We start from the raw sequence: 7,265 nt of genomic DNA on the forward strand, positions 1-7,265 counted from the left end.
GGTTCATCTTGTTGCTCAGATTGGGTAATTTTCTTCTTATTTTATTTTCAAAAAGTTTTCAAAAAAATTTTTCAAAAATATTTTCCTCTTTTTCGTTTTTCCCAAAAAATATTTTCAAAAAAAAAATAAATATATTTTTTCTTCAGAATTTTTAAGAATGAATTCTAGAGTTTCATGAAGCATGTAGAATACTGGCTGGCTGTAAAGCCATTTCCAAATTCCTTTGGACTGAGGATTCAACTAATCACTTCAATGCATGTAATAGCATACTAAAGCTTGGCTGGCTATTAAGCCATGTCTAACTCTCAAATTGGAGCTTTAGACTAAAGAGCACAAGATTCCTGGAATTCATATTAAAAATTTTGGAATCCTTATTTTTATTTTTCACATTAATTTTCGAAAAATAAAAAAAATTCATAAAATCATAAAATCAAAAATATTTTGTGTTTCTTGTTTGAGTCTTGAGTCAATTTTTAAGTTTGGTATCAATTGCATTTTTTCTAAAATTTTTTATGCATTTTTCGAAAATTCATGCATTCATAGTGTTCTTCATGATCTTCAAGTTGTTCTTGGTCAGTCTTCTTGTTTGATCTTCATATTTTTTTGTTTTGTGTCTTTTCTTGTTTTTCATATGCATTCTTGCATTCATAGTGTCTATACATGAAAAATTTCTAAGTTTGGTGTCTTGAATGTTTTCTTTTCCTGAAAATTTTTCAAAAATAAGTCTTGATGTTCATCTTGACATTCAAAGTGTTCTTGGTGTTCATCTTGACATTCATAGTGTTCTTGCATTCATCACATGTTTTGATCCAAAATTTTCATGCAGTGAGTCAATTTTGTGTTTTTCTCTTTCATCATTAAAAATTCAAAAATAAAAAAAAATATCTTTCCCTTTTTCACTCATAAATTTTCGAAAATTTGAGTTGACTTTTTCAAAACTTTTTAAAATTTAGTTGTTTCTTATGAGTCAAATCAAATTTTCAATTTAAAAATCTTATATTTTCAAAATCCTTTTCAAAAATCAAATCTTTTTCATTTTTCTTATTTATTTTTGAAAATTTTAAAAATATTTTTCAAAAATCTTTTTCTTAATTTTATATCAAATTTTCGAAAATATTATCAACAATTAATGTTTTGATTCAAAAATTTCAAGTTTGTTACTTGCTTGTCAAGAAAGATTCAAACTTTAAGTTCTAGAATCATATCTTGTGATTACTTGTGAGTCAAGTCATTAATTTTGATTTTAAAATTCAAATATTTTTCAAAATTAATTTTAATCATATCTTTCTATCATATCTTCCTTAAATCATATCTTTTTCAAAAAAAATTTTTTTTTTTATTTTAAAATATCTTCTCTAACTTCTTATCTTCTTATCTTTTCAAAATTGATTTTCAAATCTTTTCTCAACTAACTAATCGACTTTTTATTTGTTTCTTATCTTTTTCAAAACCACCTAACTACTCTTCCCTCTCTAATTTTCGAAAATACCTCCCTCTTTTTCAAAAATTCTTTTTTAATTAATTAATTGTTTTAAATTTTAATTTTAATTTTACTTGTCCTTTAATTTTCGAAAATCATCAACCCCTTTTCAAAAATTATTTTCAAAAACTCCTCCCTCTCATCTTCTTCTATTTATTTAATTACTCACTAACACTTCTCCTCATCTCATATCTCTGCTCCTATCCTCACCCTTGTGTTTGGATTCTCCTCTCTTCTCTTTTCTTACATTACATTCTTTTCTTCTTCTACTCACACAAAGGAACCTCTCTCTACTGAGGCAAAGAGGATCCCTATTATTATTTTCTGTTCCCTTCTTTTTCATATGAGCAGGAGCAAGGACAAGAACATTCTTGTTGAAGCAGATCCTGAACCTGAAAGGACTCTGAAGAGGAAACTAAGAGAAGCTAAAATACAATAATCCAGAGACAACCTTACAGGAATTTTCGAACAGGAAGAGGAGATGGCAGCCGAAAATAATAATAATGCAAGGAGGATGCTTGGTGACTTTACTGCACCTAATTCCAATTTACATGGAAGAAGCATCTCCATCCCTACCATTGGAGCAAACAATTTTGAGCTTAAACCTCAATTAGTTTCTCTGATGCAACAAAATTGCAAGTTTCATGGACTTCCATCTGAAGATCCCTTTCAGTTCTTAACTAAATTCTTGCAGATCTGTGATACTGTTAAGACTAATGGAGTAGATCCCGAAGTCTACAGGCTCATGCTTTTCCCTTTTGCTGTGAGAGACAGAGCTAGAATATGGTTGGACTCTCAACCTAAGGATAGCCTGAACTCTTGGGATAAGCTGGTCAAGGCTTTCTTAGCCAAGTTCTTTCCTCCTCAAAAGCTGAGTAAGCTTAGAGTGGATGTTCAAACCTTCAGACAGAAAGAAGGTGAATCCCTCTATGAAGCTTGGGAGAGATACAAGGAACTGACCAAAAAGTGTCCTTCTGACATGCTTTCAGAATGGACCATCCTGGATATATTCTATGATGGTCTGTCTGAATTAGCTAAGATGTCATTGGATACTTCTGCAGGTGGATCCATTCACCTAAAGAAAATGCCTGCAGAAGCTCAAGAACTCATTGACATGGTTGCTAACAACCAGTTTATGTACACTTCTGAGAGGAATCCTGTGAGTAATGGGACTCCTCAGAAGAAGGGAGTTCTTGAAATTGATACTCTGAATGCCATATTGGCTCAGAATAAAATATTGACTCAGCAAGTCAATATGATTTCTCAGAGTCTGAATGGAATGCAAGCTGCATCCAACAGTACTCAAGAGGCATCTTCTGAAGAAGAGGCTTATGATCCTGAGAATCCTGCAATAGCAGAGGTAAATTACATGGGTGAACCCTATGGAAACACCTATAACCCCTCATGGAGAAATCACCCAAATTTCTCATGGAAGGATCAACAAAAGCCTCAACAAGGCTTTAATAATGGTGGAAGAAACAGGTTTAACAATAGTAAACCTTTTCCATTATCCACTCAGCAACAGACAGAGAATTCTGAGCAGAATCCATCTAGCTTAGCAAGTTTAGTCTCTGATCTATCTAAGGCTACTGTGAGTTTCATGAATGAAACAAGGTCTTCCATTAGAAATTTGGAAGCACAAGTGGGCCAGCTGAGTAAGAAGATCACTGAAACTCCTCCTAGTACTCTCCCAAGTAATACAGAAGAAAATCCAAAAGGAGAGTGCAAGGCCATTGATATAACCATCATGGACGAATCCAAGGAGGAAGGGGAGGACGTGAATCCCAAGGAGGAAGACCTCCTGGGACGTCCAGTGATCAACAAGGAGTGTCCCTCTGAGGAATCAAAGGAATCTGAGCCTCATCTAGAGACCATAGAGATTCCATTAAACCTCCTTATGCCATTCATGAGCTCTGATGAGTATTCCTCTTCTGAAGAGAATGAGGATGTTACTGAAGAGCAAGTTGCCAAGTTCCTTGGTGCAATCATGAAGCTGAATGCCAATTTATTTGGTAATGAGACTTGGGGAGATGAACCTCCCCTGTTCACCAATGAACTAAATGCATTAGATCAACTGAGATTGCCTCAGAAGAATCAGGATCCTGGAAAGTTCCTAATATCTTGTACCATAGGCACCATAACCTTTGAGAAGGCTCTATGTGACCTTGGGTCAGGACTAAACCTCATGCCACTCTCTGTAATGGAGAAACTGGAAATCTTTGAGGTACAAGCTGCTAAAATCTTATTAGAGATGGCAGACAATTCCAGAAAACAGGCTTATGGACAAGTAGAGGACATATTAGTAAAGGTTGAAGGCCTTTACATCCCTGCTGATTTCATAATCCTAGATATTGGGAAGGATGAGGATGAATCCATCATCCTTGGAAGACCCTTCCTAGCCACAGCAAGAGCTGTGATTGATGTTGACAGAGGTGAACTAGTCCTTCAATTGAATGGGGACTCCCTTGAGTTTAAAACTCAAGGACATCCTTCTGTAAACATGGAAAAGAGGCACAGTAAGCTTCTCTCAAAATAGAGTCAACCAGAGCCCCCACAGTCAAACTCTAAGTTTGGTGTTGGGAGGCCACAACCAAACTCTAAGTTTGGTGTTGAACTCCCATATCCAAACTCTAAGTTTGGTGTTGGGGAGTCTCAACAATGCTCTGAACATCTGTAAGGCTCCATGAGAGCCCAGTGTCAAGCTATTGACATTAAAGAAGCGCTTGTTGGGAGGCAAACCAATTTTTATTTATCTAATTTTATTTTTATTTTTGTTGTTTTTTCATGTTTTATTAGGTTCATGATCATGTGGAGTCACAAAATAAATAGAAAAATCAAAAACAGAATAAAAAACAGCAGAAGAAAAATCACACCCTGGAGGAAGGGCTTATTGGCGTTTAAACGCCAGTAAGGAGCATCTGGCTAGCGTTCAACGCCAGAACAGAGCATAGAGCTGGGGCTGAACACCAGAAACAAGCATAGAACTGGCGTTCAACGCCAGAAACATGCTACATCTGGGCGTTGAACGCCCAGAACAAGCATCAATTCGGCATTTAAACGCCAGAATTGCATGCAAAGGTGTTTTACATGCCTAATTGGTGCAGGGATGCAAATCCTTGACACCTCAGGATCTGTGGACCCCACAGGATCATCTCAGCATCTGTGGACCCCACAGGATCTCCACTTACCTCACCCTCTCTCTCTCTCAATTCATGGTCATCCCTTCTGTTTTCCATTCACCACTCACATCCATACACCCCACCTACCTTCAAAATTCAAAATCTCTTTCCCACCCAAGCCCACCCATATAGCCGAATACACACATCCCTCCATCTCCTCCATATCTTCTTCTTCTTCTACTATTCTTTCTTCTTTTGCTCGAGGGCGAGCAACATTCTAAGTTTGGTGTGGTAAAAGCATAGCTTTTTTTTGTTTTTCCATAACCATTGATGGAACCTAAGGCCAGAGAAACCTCTAGAAAGAGGAAAGGGAAGACAAAAGCTTCCACCTATGAGTCACAGGAGATGGAGAGATTCATCTCAAGGGTCTATAGCTCAGTGGTAGAACAATTGACTGCAAATCAAGAGATCCCTGAGATACCTCAAGGGATGCACTTTCCTCCACAGAATTTTTTGGAGAAAATCAACACCTCCCTAGGAGAATTAAGTTCCAACATGGGACAACTAAGGGTGGAACATCAAGAGCACTCCATCATCCTTCATGAAATTAGAGAAGATCAAAGAGCAATGAGGGAGGAGCAACAAAGACAAGGAAGAGACATAGAAGAACTCAAGGACATTATTGGTTCCTCAAGAAGAAAACGCCACCATCACTAAGGTGGACTCATTCCTTGTTCTCAAATTTTCTGTTTTTCGTTTTCTTATGTTAAATGTTTATCTATGTTTATGTCTTTATTACATGATCATTAGTGTCTAAGTGTCTATGCCTTAAAGTAGTGAATATGAATCCATCACCTCTCTTAAATGAAAAATGTTTTAATTACAAAAGAACAAGAAGTACATGAGTTTCGAATTTATCCTTGAACTTAGTTTAATTATATTGATGTGGTGACAATACTTTTTGTTTTCTGAATGAATGCTTGAACAGTGCATATGTCTTTTGAAGTTGTTGTTTATGAATCTTAAATATGTTGGCTCTTGAAAGAATGATGACAAGGAGACATATTATTTGATAATATGAAAAATCATAAAAATGATTCTTGAAGCAAGAAAAAGCAGTGAATATAAAGCTTGCAGAAAAAAAAAAGAAAAAAAAAAGCGAAAAAAAAGAGAAAAAACAAGCAGAAAAAGCCAAAAGCTCTTAAAACCAAAAGGCAAGAGCAAAAAGCCAATAACCCTTAAAACCAAAAGGCAAGGGTAAATAAAAAGGATCCAAGGCTTTAAGCATCAGTGGATAGGATGGCCTAAAGGAATAAAATCCTGGCCTAAGCAGCTAAACCAAGCTGTTCCTAACCATGTGCTTGTGGCGTGAAGGTGTCAAGTGAAAACTTGAGACTGAACGGTTAAAGTCAAGGTCCAAAGCAAAAGAAGAGTGTGCTTAAGAACCCTGGACACCTCTAATTGGGGACTTTAGCAAAGTTGAGTCACAATCTGAAAAGGTTCACCCAATTATGTGTATGTGGCATTTATGTATCCGGTGGTAATACTGGAAAACAAAGTGCTTAGGGCCACGGCCAAGACTCATAAAGTAGATGTGTTCAAGAATCAACATACTGAACTAGGAGAATCAATAACACTATTTAAACTCTGAGTTCCTATAGATGCCAATCATTCTGAACTTCAATGGATAAAGTGAGATGCCAAAACTATTCAAGAGGCAAAAAGCTACAAGTCCCGCTCATCTGATTGGAGCTATGTTTCATTGATAGTTTGGAATTTATAGTATATTCTCTTCTTTTTATCCTATTTGATTTTCAGTTGCCTGGGGACAAGCAACAATTTAAGTTTGGTGTTGCGATGAGCGGATAATTTATACGCTTTTTGGCATTGTTTTTAGTATGTTTTTAGTAGGATCTAGTTACTTTTAGGGATGTTTTTATTAGTTTTTATGTTAAATTCACATTTCTGGACTTTACTATGAGTTTGTGTTTTTTTCTGTGATTTCAGGTATTTTCTGGCTGAAATTGAGGGACTTGAGCAAAAATCAGATTCAGAGGTTGAAGAAGGACTGCTGATGCTGTTGGATTCTGACCTCCCTGCACTCAAAGTGGATTTTCTGGAGCTACAAAACTGCAAATGGCGCGCTTCCAATTAGGTTGGAAAGTAGACATCCAGGGCTTTCCAGTAATATATAATAGTCCATACTTTGCTCAAGTTTAGACGACGTAAAAGGGCGTTGAACGCCAGTTCTACGCTGCAGTCTGGAGTCAAACGCCAAAAACACGTCACGAACCAGAGTTGAATGCCAGAAACACGTTACAAACTGGCGTTCAACTCCAAGAATGACCTCTCCACGTGTAAACTTCAAGCTCAGCCCAAGCACACACCAAGTGGGCCCCAGAAGTGGATTTCTACATCATTTACTTACTTCTGTAAACCCTAGTGACAAGTTTAGTATAAATAGGACTTTTTACTATTATATTAGAGATCTTTGATCAGTTTTATGCTATCTTAGACTTTCACGGGGGCTGGCCATTTGGCCATGCCTGGACCATTATCACTTATGTATTTTCAAATGGTAGAGTTTCTGCAATCCATAGATTAAGGTGTGGAGCTCTGCTGTTCCTCATGATTTAATGCAAAGTACTACTGTTTTATATTCAATT

General features: G+C 36.4%; 1 non-coding gene across 1 annotated transcript; it reads right to left on the minus strand.

Moving 5' to 3' along the window:
• Window positions 1-2,357: 2,357 nt before the first annotated feature.
• LOC112788444 (small nucleolar RNA R71) lies at window positions 2,358-2,465 on the minus strand. Its single transcript, XR_003195807.1, has one exon. It is a non-coding gene; the product is annotated as a small nucleolar RNA R71 (small nucleolar RNA).
• Between the last annotated feature and the right edge of the window lie 4,800 nt (window positions 2,466-7,265).

This window comes from Arachis hypogaea, chromosome 20 (genome assembly GCF_003086295.3).
Source record: "Arachis hypogaea cultivar Tifrunner chromosome 20, arahy.Tifrunner.gnm2.J5K5, whole genome shotgun sequence".
Lineage (NCBI taxonomy): Eukaryota > Viridiplantae > Streptophyta > Magnoliopsida > Fabales > Fabaceae > Arachis > Arachis hypogaea.